At 38.5% G+C, this 13,745-nt stretch overlaps 1 pseudogene; it reads left to right on the plus strand.

Annotated features, from left to right (window-relative positions):
* The first annotated feature begins 872 nt into the window (after window positions 1-872).
* LOC135729747 (uncharacterized) lies at window positions 873-12,505 on the plus strand (annotated as a pseudogene).
* The last annotated feature ends 1,240 nt before the right edge of the window (window positions 12,506-13,745 follow it).

Raw genomic sequence — 13,745 nt, forward strand, 5'->3', positions numbered from 1 at the left:
GTGTCAGTTGACCAATCAGAGCAGAGTAGGCTACTGAAAGGTGGGGTTTAGGCAGACTGAGTCGTTGAACAGCTTCACACGAATCGTTTGGGAATCTCTGAGAAATGGGGTAATTTTAAATTTATATTTTGAGAAAATTACAGTGTTTTTTGACCTTGCATGCATTTAAACCTGTTGTCCGGGACTTATAAATAGTGATAGGATGCTTAAATTTGTCATCTTACTGGCTCTTTAATTCTGACCTGTCCCTGCACTCTTTGCTGCATACCAGTTGTATGGCTGTGGTTCATCATACGAGTTTAAATTACATTTAATTTCCTCAGCCATTACAATCCATTATTTACCACTGGGGACGTCACTTCCGGTTGGGCGGTATTTAGAGGCGGGACTAAAAATTCCTTACAAAACGACTCCAGAAGCCCTACTAGCGTATTTATACTTATATTTTAAAGAAAATCCTACATTATTTTTCTATACTTTGAGTAACTGGGTGGTTTAACCTGATATCTGCTCTTTAGAAATTTAAGTTGACAAATTTTTTTATAATATTTGTTGTGTCAACTACTTTTTTTTAAAAGTTGAATGAACTCAAAATTGTAAGGCAACCAGGTAACTTGAGCAGGACAGGACAATACTTCTCCAGAGCCCACAAACCCCCTCGGACCACAAAGGGTTAACATTTTGTTGAAGACAAATAAGGCAACTGACAAAACTCACATCTGTGCTGTCTTGTCACAAATAAAGGAAGTTACCTTTTATATGTCAATATTAATATTCTTACGTTAAAAAAAAGAAGCGCCTCTGAGACGAGACAACAGCACCACAAAAGAAGATTAAACTTTAGCTGGATAAAAATCAACCAGGAATTTAAGATGATTTATCTGTTCACATTCTCCATATTGTTTCTAAGGAGTTCATGTGTATTTTCTTGGCTTACTGGGAAATGTATATTTAACAATGATGTGGAAGAATTTCCTGTTCACAGATTATGTACTGGAAAAAACACTGCATCCTGCACTAAGATCATGGATATTAAAGAGGATCTCCGTGGACTTCCATCAAATTTACAGAACCTCTGCATTTATATGGATTATGATATGAAGTATGTTGGTGTCTTGGCTCCAGGCTCATTTTCACGCTTTTCTTTTCTGCAATACCTTAAAATTGATGGATGTTTTTCCAAGATTTCGCCAAAAGCTTTTACCGGATTGTTAAATTTAAAGTCATTGAAGTTGTCTCCCACCTTTAGAGAAGGCTGTTGTGAAGCAGCTGTTGATTTCAGTGGTCTTCCTTCACTTAAAACATTGTCTCTTACTCAATATAATTTACCATTAATGGCACCAAATGTTTTTGATACATTACCTCAGTTAGAGATATTACACATAGGCAATGCGTGTTTAAAAGATCTGTCTGAGGTTCTGTGTTGACTGGGAAATTTAAAATCACTAAAAATGTTTACTCTTGATGAGGAAAATTTGAAGAAACTTCAGTTCCCAAACTGCTCCATTTACAACATCTCTAACAGTTACATATCTACTGTACACAATATTGAAAACGTCTGTTTGAGTTTAGGATCAATAGAGCACATAGATGAAGGGGCTTTGAACATTTTTGGAAATTTATCTTATCTGGATTGTGGTTTCAGATCAGATTTTCTCAGATATCTTTCTATGACTGGAGTAAATCAAATCTATGGCTTGCATTTTTCTGTGGATGTACTTAACATTGATGAGTTGTGTTACGCAGCAAAGTTATATTCTATTAAATCTATAGATGTTAATTACCAGACTATTAACTTGCCAGCTATGTATACAAATATCTCTGAAGATTGTAAGGAAGTTGTACAAATTTCTCTCAATTTAAACAGATTTTTAAAAATTGTACCTTTAGATGTAAATTTGATCTTTCAATTTTTCAGCAATCTCTCAAAATTTGATATAACAAGTGCTCAGATCAAATGATTTTCAATCTCTTTGTTTGTCCAATCCACAGTTAGTCGAACAGCTGTCTCTTATGCGTCTAAACTCAAATAACATAAGTAAAATCATTTCTCACCAGTTCATGTGTTTCAAAAATCTTGAGCATTTTGAATTAATTTCAAGTAATATTTCCAGCATAGAAGATTTTGCTTTCAGTGGATTAGACAATCTGAAAGATTTAGACCTCTTAGGCAACAAGTTATCTTACATTTATCAAGACACATTCAGTGGTCTGTATGAACTGATGGTCCTAAATCTTCTAGAAAACCCTATCATTCAAATTAAATCCAATTCATTTGGACATCTTATTAACCTTCGCACACTTCTTCTGGGAGATTTAAAGTTTTCACCTAACATGTTACCAGTGTTGTGTGTAACGCGTTACAAAGTAATGCGTTACAGTAACGTAACTACTTTTTTGAGAAAAAGTAGTGTAACGCGTTACTACTGAAAATTTGGTAACGTAACGTAGTTAATTTTTACAATTCAGCGCAACGTTGCTTTTGGTTAGATTTGACAGCGACACTGCTATCTGCGCGCTTGCGCAATAGTCACAAGGTCCACACACATGACAGAGGCTCGTATCAGTCTGCAAAGAAATCATGGCAATCACGAAGCAGCTGACGCTAACTTTTGAGGGATGGAACTAGGCATCTTAATTATAATCAATGTTTTATCAACCAATTGCCTGATTTTAATAAATAAGAAATAAATTAAAGAAAACGATTCAGCTTCATATTTATGTTTAAATGAAATACATTTTTTAAACATAAATATAAAACTAAATCGTTTTCTTTCTTTTATTTATTTCTTATTTATTAAATTCAAGCAATTGGTTGATAAAACATTGATTGATATTAAGATACAATTAATACAAAACGAAATTCACTTTAGAGAAAGGTTTCTACAAAAACAAACTTAATAAAGTGGTCAAAATCATGTCTACCCACTCCGTTTGAAGTGAATTTCGTTTTGTATTAATTGTATCTTAGCATAGTGTCTCGAAAGATCGTGCTTGTTAAATAGCTCTGTGGCTATACTGCACTGAAGCGGCAGATTAAAATATAAACCCAGAGTTCAGGGAACGTCAAGAACAAGAAAACGGAAACAACAATCTGTCACGGTGATCCGTGTCATGTTTTGTTTGTCTCTCCGATTACGTCACCTGGACATTCACGGACTGATTCATCACACCTGTTCCCTGTTAAGTGTTGTGTATTTATACTGCTGTCTGTTTCTCACCTGTCGCCGGATCATTGTCATTGTCTTTACGTTCATGTCTGTTCCTGTGTTCCATGTACTGCGTGTTCCTGTGTTATGGTTTTACTCCTCGTGTTTTGTTTCTGTTCATTTTATATTAAATGTTATTTATTTCATGGTGAACCCTGCACTTGCGTCCTGATTCCTGTACCCAGTCATGACAGAATGATCCGGCCAGACTGGACGCAGCGGGTTCACGGAGGGCGGCTCCCCCAGGAGTTTCGTCGAGGGGGAGTAGTGACATCGGGGTTCATTCCCCATCAGCCCCGATGTCTCTTGGGGACCACCGTGAGCGATCGCTCGCTCCTGCGAGCATGCGGGAGGAGGATCGGCCCAGGCGGTCCCCCAACGGTTGAGTCGTCGTCGACGGTCCCTCGGAGAACCACCATCCTGCTCGCAGGGGGATCCGGAACGGACCACGCCCGATCATTTCCCCGGGGTGGCTACCGTGAGAGGGTCTCCGTTTCCGCGAGGGGATGGGAGATGACTTCCGGGGGCAGCTGATCGTCGGCGATTCCCAGGAGGGGGGTAATTCGTCTGCCTCGGTTCTCGGAGCGATCGCTCCGGTTCTCCTGGCGCAGTCCGGCCTACCGTTCCTGTTGGTCTCATCCCGGCGGCTGCCGGCTTCGCCAGGGTCCCCAAGCCCTCCACCCCTCCCTTGGACTCTCGCTACCAGACTTTTGTGTTTGTTTTGTTTAGGTGAGTGTCTGGTAGCCACTCTTAGAGGGAGGGGTCATGTCACGGTGATCCGTGTCATGTTTTGTTTGTCTCTCCGATTACGTCACCTGGACATTCACGGACTGATTCATCACACCTGTTCCCTGTTAAGTGTTGTGTATTTATACTGCTGTCTGTTTCTCACCTGTCGCCGGATCATTGTCATTGTCTTTACGTTCATGTCTGTTCCTGTGTTCCATGTACTGCGTGTTCCTGTGTTATGGTTTTACTCCTCGTGTTTTGTTTCTGTTCATTTTATATTAAACGTTATTTATTTCTCTGAACTTTGCAAATGTGTCCTAACTCCTGTTTCCCGGCGTGACAGAATAATCCGGCCAATTATGGACGCAGCAAGTTCTCAGAGGGGAGCTCCCCTTAATTTTTTTTTTTTGAGGGGGAGTACTAGGAGTCGGGATCCTTCGTCTGCAGGGTCCCGATTTCCAATGGAGCTGGCCGAGAGGAAGCACTTGGAACTCCAGGCTGAGCTCAGAGTTGTTGTGGCCACGCTCGAGCATTTCCACGGGGTGGTCACCGAGACACATGAGCCGGTTCCTGCGAGGGTTGAGTCCTCTGAGTTGGTCCTTAAAACGGTCGAGTCTTCTGGGTCGATTCCTGTGATGGTCGAGTCTTCTGGGTTGGTTCCTGTAATGGTCGAATCTCCTGAGTCGGTTCCCATATGGTCGAATCTGCTGAGTTGGTTCCCGTGGGGATCGAGTCTTCTGGGTCGGTTCCAGGATAGTTCGTCACCATCCTCCATTCAGCTCTCGGGACAGCTGTGCCACGCTCGAGTATTCCACGGGGTGGTCGCTGCCGTGCACGAGACTGTCTCTCGGGATGGTCCGAGTCTGTTCCCGGGTCGGCCGCATCCTCGTCGGCCCCTGTGATGGCCGGTTGGGAACATTTGGTGCGGGCCAGGGTGGCCACCACGGTTTTCACCTGGTCTGCTGTTTCTGCCGGGGTCTCTGGTCCCTCCCTCCCTCCCTTGGATTCATCCTCCCAGACTTTTGTTTGTTTCGTGTGGAGTGTCTGGGAGCCACTCCTTAAGGGGGGAGTTATGTCACGATAATCCGTGACAGGTTTTGCATTTGTTCCGATTGTTGTCACCTGGACATTCATTGACTGATTACTTACCTCATCACACCTGTATGTCATTTTGTCTGTCTATTTAAGCCCTTGTTTGTGTAATGTTCACTGCCGGATTATTGTCGCCATTCCACGTCTGTTCTTGTGCTTCATGTCAGTGTTTCTGTTGTGCTTACCTGCCCGTTGTTGTTTCTCGTGTTTTAGTTTCTGTTTGTTAATAAATGTTATTTATTCCTCTGAACTTTGCAAATGTGTCCTAACTCCTGTTTCCCGGCGTGACACAATCAGACAGACGCCGAATTTACATAATGTTACACAGACCATGTTTAAATTTCAATGTTTCTGCACAGAAATACCAACTTGTTCACTTTGTTTGGTATTAATAAGCTGCGCATTGGAGTGCTGGCCGCGGTGCTAAAGACGCGCTCGGACGGAGTACTGGTGGCAGCACAGATATTTACGTGCAACCTATTGGAAACTATTATTCGTTATTATATAATTATTATTCATTATTTTACTTTATTACTTCCACTTAAGAAGAGTTCTGCACTTTTTATTTCAAAATTTCTCTTTATATAAATACTATTTTGTACTTAAATCTATAATTTCATTATTTTACTAACCCAACTAACTCATCTGCGCTCATAGGTGTCATTTACACTGGGGACGCTGGGGACATGTCCCCACCACTTTTTGAAATGGCTGATTTTGTCCCCACCACTTTTTAAAAGCATTTCGTTAAAATGTTCTGAAAAATCAAGCAATACCTGTGCGACTTTCACTGCTATTTTTGTCTTGTTTTCAGTAGAAATATCCAAAAATTCTTAAATTAAGACGCTTTTTCTTGATGAGCAAAATGACCTAAGAAAATAAGCCAGTTTAGACAAAAAAATATACAATTTAAGTGAATTTGTGATTAAAACAAGCTAAAATTTCTGCCAATAAGAAAAAAAATCTTAAAATAAGATTTCTTTTTTCTTAAACACTTAATTTAAGCAAACATTTCTCACTCCATTGGCAGATGAATTTTGCTTGTTTTAACTAGACTTATTTTCTTACGTCATTTTGCTCATCAAGAAAATATATCTTGATTTAAGAATTTTTTATATTTCTACTGAAAAGAAAATGTTCAAGAAAAAAAATCTTAGTACTTTTGTCTTGTTTTCAGTAAAAATATCTAAAACATTCTTAAATTAAAATAAATTAAGTCATTTTAAGACCAAAAATATCAAATTTAAGTGATCTTGAGCATAAAACAAGCAAAAAAATCTGAAAATCTGAATTTTTCTTGAATTTGGTGTTTAAGACAAATTTTTAAAGATTTTTTTGCTTACCCCATTGGAAGATTTTTTTGCTTGTTTTATGCACAAAATCACTTAAATTTGATATTTTTGGTCTAAAAACTAGACTTATTTTCTTGGGTAATTTTGCTCATGAAGACAAAGCATCTTAATTTAAAATATTTTTTGATATTTCTACTGAAAACAAGACAAAAATACTAAGAATTGTTTTTTCTTGAAAATCTTTTTTTGCAGTGTAAGACTGGTTTTATGGTCCAGGGTCACATATGTTGCGTTGTGTGCTTATGGTGTGTTTTCTTTTAGTGAGTATTTTTGTGTTGTTGACTGGCCTACACTATGCCCATTTTTGATGCGCCGTTATTCAATATTTTTCCCGCCCTGCTGTAATATTTGTTCATTTGATCTTTTGTCCCCACCACTTTTCAACACAAACTGACGCCCCTGTCTGCGCTTTCCGATATGTTGCACGTAAGGGGAAAAGTATAGCTTTCTTCCCCTTGAGAAGAGTTCTGCACTTTTAAACTTAAAAAAATATATCTCTTTACAAAAAAAAACTTTTTTTCTTCTATTTAAAAGCTGTAATTTCGTTATTTTACTAACCCAACTAATGACTCCTCCACTTTCCAATAGATTGTACGTAGATATCTGTGTATATGTGCCATCACGCGTCTTCAGCACCGCGGGGAGCAGCCAGCACTCCAATGTGCAGCTTATTAATACCAGACAAAGTTGGTATTTCTGTCCAGAAACATTGAAATTTATACATGGTCCGTGTAACGTAATTTAAATCCCGCGTCTTGGCCTTATTGTTTTTTTCTTGTTCTTGACGTTCGCTGAATTCTGGGTTTATATTTTGAACTGCCGCTCCAGTGCAGTATAGCCACAAAGCTATTTAACAATGAGCACAATCTCCCGAGACACTACAACATGCTACTAATAATTCATTAATAAGAGCTGTTTTCTTGTACACAATTAAATATTTTAAGTTAAATGTACAGTGTTAAAACATGTAAAAAAGACAAGATTTTAACAATGTCAAGATCAGGTAGGTCTTGTGCTTACCCCCAGAAGAAACAGACTTTCAGATAAATTTATTTTGAGACATATGACTCATTTTGAGGTTACCATATTGTTCCTAAGGAACTTATTGATACTTTTTTATAATAAAGAGCACAAAAGAAATACCTGTTATGTCCTCCATAGTATAACTTTATTTAGGCCTACACATTTAGAAACAGATATTGGGTTCTTCCCAATGTCAGGCAACATAAAAGTAACGTAAAAGTAATGAGTAACGTAAAAAGTTACTTTCCAAAGGCGGTAACTAAGTAAAGTAATGGATTACTTTTTTAACTCTTTCCCCGCCATTGACGAGATATCTCGTCAATTAAGAGAAAACGCTTCCCCGCCAATGACGAGATTTTCCGTCTTTCCGCAATACCGCTATTATCCATCGCGGGGAGCAGCCAGCACTCCAATGTGCAGCTTATTAATACCAGACAAAGTTGGTATTTCTGTCCAGAAACATTGAAATTTATACATGGTCCGTGTAACGTAATTTAAATCCCGCGTCTTGGCCTTATTGTTTTTTTCTTGTTCTTGACATTCGCTGAATTCTGGGTTTATATTTTAAACTGCCGCTCCAGTGCAGTATAGCCACAAAGCTATTTAACAATGAGCACAATCTCCCGAGACATTACAACATGCTACTAATAATTCATTAATAAGAGCTGTTTTCTTGTACACAATTAAATATTTTAAGTTAAATGTACAGTGTTAAAACATGTAAAAAAGACAAGATTTTAACAATGTCAAGATCAGGTAGGTCTTGTGCTTACCCCCAGAAGAAACAGACTTTCAGATAAATTTATTTTGAGACATATGACTCATTTTGAGGTTACCATGTTGTTCCTAAGGAACTTATTAATACTTTTTTATAATAAAGAGCACAAAAGAAATACCTGTTATGTCCTCCATAGTATAACTTTATTTAGGCCTACACATTTAGAAACAGATATTGGGTTCTGCCCAATGTCAGGCAACATAAAAGTAACGTAAAAGTAACGAGTAACGTAAAAAGTTACTTTCCAAAGGCGGTAACTAAGTAAAGTAATGGATTACTTTTTTAAAAAGTAACGAGTAACGAGCAAACACTACTTTTTTAAAGTAACTTCCCCAACACTGCATGTCACAGGTCAAGCTGCATTTATCTGATATATTCGGAAGCGTCCCATATAATCTGAGTCAGGTGTCCATTAGTTCAGGCTTAAGACCAATGCGCTTGATCATTGGTAATATTACACTGAATCAAAGTCTTGACCTCCAAATCAAAGGTCAATATGTGACAGTTGAGGATTGTGACAGTCCACTCTTAACATCTGTAGTCACACTTCAAATGATTGCAGAATATTTCATCTGTGGAAAGGAGTTTATTGGGAAATATGTTAAATCAGTTGTTAATAGTGGTGCAACGGATCGCAGTTGATCCGTGATCCGTACGAATCACGACCCACGGTTCGGCTCGCATGTGATTCGCGGATTAATACGCAAATTTAAATAGGGAAAGTTTATCATTTGTAAGTGTTATAAAGGTTTGCAAATGTTAACATTCAAGTGATTTTAAACAGTTTAACTGCAAAACGGCGCTAAAGTGATCAGTTTACTTTACGCACAAACGCACGCGTGCGGTTGAATGCGTCCGGTCCAGCTCGAGTCAGACATCATCCTTCAAAGATCAGAACTCTTGATGTTTAAATTTCAGAGAGTTGCGCTACTCTCTCTCTCATACTGTAGTGTATTAAAATACATTTGGCTAATAGAGCAATGAAAAACAACGTAACGTTTTTATGTGGGACGACTGTAATGCTGCGCCGTCTGTAATTCGCCCTCTGTCTGTGTCTGTGCGCTCGTTTAAGGGGACTCGGTAGTGCACAAACGGAGAGATGCAGTCTGTGCATATTTGGTCTTAACACTCTGGGGTCGACGGTGGCGCGGGCGCCGCAAACTCTTTATTTTTCAATTACTCCGCAAAGAGACTTAAATTACTCTGCTGATTTTTGACATACAGATATGATTTATACATCATTTCAAACGTTAAAGTGTCTAGTTTTTTTCTGTCCACTCCCAATAAAAACAGAATGTTGTGCTTTTCGCAAAATTAAGAAAATAAACATGATGCACGTTCTGTTCTCTCTCCCTCAGTGAAGTCCTTTCAGAAACGCGTCAGAAAAATAAACTGTAACTTAACGAATACTTGGTGTAGAAACAAAAGATAAATGTCTACATAATGCTTGGAATGTCTCCTTTTAAATGATATAAGTGAAATTGAAAACAGATATTGTCATTCGGTGTAAACTGTATGAGAAGGAGGAGAAGTACCGTATTTCGCCAGTTACCTCATTATCTGTAATGAGATCGGATCGCCACACCCCCGCGCCATTGAAGTGAATGAGCAGAAACATCCATATGCATGACTCGTGCCTCCTGCAGTCAATGGATATGCAATCCACAATCCAGTCTCTCCATTCCTTGTTGTTCCATCCGATTGCACCAAACATGACATAAATCCTTATTTCCTTGCGTATGTGTGTCAGTATCTCCAGACGCGAGTGTTTTCTTTGTTCTTCCGTCAAACAGTTCACGCGAGTGGAACACACATACACAAACACGCGAGTCAGGAAACTCGACGCGCTTTTTGGTATTCTTATATAATGCGCGATTCCAAACAGTACAATCCTTATTTAGTTGCGTCTAAGCGCATATCTCCGCACAGCAAGTTTATTAAACACAGGATCACTCGCGTGTGCACACATTCACTGCTTTCATGATCAACACGTGAGGTAATGGCGGCGGCTGTAAACAAACATTGATACGTTTACCACGCGTGTCCCTTGTTGTGTTTCTACTATAATGATTACAAATACACAAATAAGAGTCCAGACAACGATAGGCAGTTGTTCTTTTGAGCTTTTACTGCACAAAAGTAAACCTCTCGCTGGCCAACCAAACACTAACCCTGGGTTGAAGTGTGTTCATGTTAAGATGGCCAAACAGTATCTTTACCATGATTAAGCTACTATGGTTTTTAAAAGGTAACTTATACTTGTGAAATTAATAGAAAATATTTCAATAGAAATATATATAAATATATATAATGTGTGTGTGTGTGTGTGTGTATTTACATTATATTGAAAAGTAAACCTTATCATGGTTTTACTACAGAGAAAGTTATTCCTGTTGAACATCCACACAAGGCTCATTAGTGGCTCATTATTCAACTCTTTTGTCTCTCAGCTGTCAATCACTGATTATTCAGAAGCTTTCCTGCCTCCATGCATACAGCCTTTCCCAAGCAAAAGTGTCTTAGAAATTGTAAATCAATATCTTGCTTTATGTGATTGAGTAGGCCATATGATTTTCACATCATTTTGAAGAAAAAACTCTAGACTACTAGATCCAGTTTGGAAAGTCTTGGGAAAACATGTTTAGAATGAGTTTTGTGGAGTTATATCAGTGACTTAAAAATTTTGCTTTTTCAAAAACCACGCATAAACATTTTTTCTCTCAAAAATACAAACATGTACATACATGTTGATTATATGATATTGTAGCCCAGTTTGTGATGAACACAGTGTTATGAGACTTTTGCCATTAATATGTTTTTAAGCAACTGAAAAAAGCACAAATGTCAGTGCATGTCAAAACTTCCCAAGGGCCCTAAAAACCCCTTAGACCCCAGAGGGTTAAAGAGACAGTAAGCTCAATTGACCTACTTAAGTCTGTGTCATTAATGTTAATCAAAGAACCCAAGACAAAGAGAAAATCACTTCTGAAGCTTTAAAAAAATAATAATTACATTTAATTAATACAATAAATGCAGTGTTATTATTCATTTGATTTCTGTAACTAATGATTTTAGACCTTACTTAATGTGCAACCTTGTTCTTTTTATAAATGTTTGTAATTTCTTGATTTGTTATTAGAATTTTCCCATATTTTTTTTTGCTGATCCGAAAAATGATCCGATCCGTGCCTCAAAATCCGTAATGTGATCCGAACCGTGAGTTTTGTGATCCGTTGCACCCCTAGTTGTTAATCTGGAATTCACATCAATGTTTTCAGACAACATTGGTGACTTAGCAGTAATAAATCAGCTTGCTCATTTAAAAACTCTAAAGCTGGAAAACATTGATTTTTCAAAGCAGCCAAATGTGCCAATAATGTTTCACAACTTGACAAAATTACGAACCCTCATCTTGGCGAACTGCAGAATTTTCTTTTTGGATGGAAGTTTGACAAAGGACCTAAAGTCGCTGAGATCTCTGGTGTTTAGTCCATGGAATGATGTAAAAATTCTTCAAACCTTTGTTGAACATCTCACTAATTTAAAATATCACCAACTTGAGGAGTTGCGATTGTACTGCAGTTGTGATAATGCTTGGCTGATCTCATGGGTGAACAACAGGCAGGTTCAGGTTTCTGTGGTTGGGCCCACCATGAATAAACTTCAGTGTTTAACTAATAATGAATTTGACCATCTGAACTTTGTTCATTACACACAGGAGAACTGTTCATTTGATATTGCCTCAACTTCTGCTTTTTTATTTTTGTTTATGTTTGTAGCGTTGTCATATCAGTTTGTAGGGAAATACATAATGCCGCTCTATTACATTGCTAGCGGATGGTTTAGAGAGGCGTTGCGTATGGATGCCAAACGGCAGTACTGCTACGATGTTTTTATTTCGTACAGCAGTAAGGATGAGCACTGGGTCATGGAAAAACTTCTTCCCAACATGGAGCAGCGTGGCCCTCCATTCTTACGTCTCTGTTTACACGGTCGAAGCCTTTCAGTTGGGGCAAGACATTGTGGAAAACATCACAGACAGCATCTATGCAAGCCGCCGAACTCTTTGTCTTGTCAGCCGTAACTTCCTCCGTAGCACCTGGTGTACTTTGGAGATGCAGCTGGGCACCTACCGGCTCCAGGTAGAACAGAGGGACATTCTAATTTTGGTCTTCTTAGAAAAAATCCCCTCTCGCTTGCTATCCTACCATCACAGGTTGGCCCGGCAGATAAAAACTAGGACCTATCTGGACTGGCCAATGGACATTGAGAAGCAGGAGGAATTCTGGGACAGGTTATGGTGTAAATTGAGCTCTGAATAAAGTAACTAGACTTTACTGTACACTGTTTGCATTGATAAACACATTTAATCCTCATGCGCTCGCATTGACATTTTTGTCATTTTCATTTTTTGGGTCATTTTGGCTGTGATAATGCAAACTGCATGAAATTTTCTGAATGCGTGTATATTTCCCTGAATTTTTGCTTTCATAAATGTTACACGAAACACTCGGGTGCTTAAGGACAAAAATGTCAATGTGTACTGTCTTTCTTTTGATGATGCCATTTTTTAATGTTTAGTCTAAGGAGTAAATTTTTGTTCACATTTATTTCTGCTGTATTATAGAGCACTGCAGGCAAACTGAATAAAAGATGCATCTAAAACAATGTGTATTTGTGTGTGTGTGTGTGTGTGTGTGTGTGTGTGTGTGTGTGTGTGTACAGAACATAATTATGCACTAAAAGGTGAAGTGACAACCAAATTTATATGCAGTGTGTTTGAAGCCATGGTGGTAACAATTAATACGTTTTCAAAAAAGGTTTTATTAACACTTTTTGGTCACTTGAGAAAGATATGTAATGCCTATCATACAATTATTTTCCTCAAGTTGTCATCCCAGAGCTATCCAAGAAATGCAAGCCAGAAGTCATCTGGTGAAGTCATCCAGTGTTTCTAACATTGCAGTATACAAAATAGAAAAGCTAAATATTACAATGTCAGTTTCTGCCAATACCGTGCAGGACTAACCGTTTCAAAAGAAGTCTGATTATTAACAGAAAATCTGATGTTCCCTATCAAAAGCTTTACTCGATGCTGCGCTGCTAAGCGCTATGGGGAAACGTCTTTATCGTTGACCAGCTGAATATAGTGTGCAAACACGTCAATGAAATTGACCCGGAGGTATATAGCCTCGGTTGATGACGACATCACAGTGCACCCGATGCGAGGCTATAAAATAGATGAGCAACAGCTGTGTCATCAGGTCTTTTTATTTTCAGACCAACTACTGAATGTGTGTGTGCTACACTGAAATGCAAATCTCTCTCTTACCTTTTGAACTTCACTTGAGATCTTTGTTAGGAGTTAGATTCCAACAAGATAGAGTGCAGACTTTCTCTCTTTCCGATTTTAAAGGAGTTTAAGTTAAAAGGAAAATATGAGTAAGAAGAGTCACGAGCAGTCTAAGTCGTGTTTGTTTTCGCTTTATGGCGAAGGACGACACACACACTTAACTGTTTTGTGTGTTTGGGGGAGGAGCATGCGGTCATGGCTTTGTACAG

Source organism: Paramisgurnus dabryanus, chromosome 11, assembly GCF_030506205.2.
Source record: "Paramisgurnus dabryanus chromosome 11, PD_genome_1.1, whole genome shotgun sequence".
Taxonomy (NCBI): domain Eukaryota; kingdom Metazoa; phylum Chordata; class Actinopteri; order Cypriniformes; family Cobitidae; genus Paramisgurnus; species Paramisgurnus dabryanus.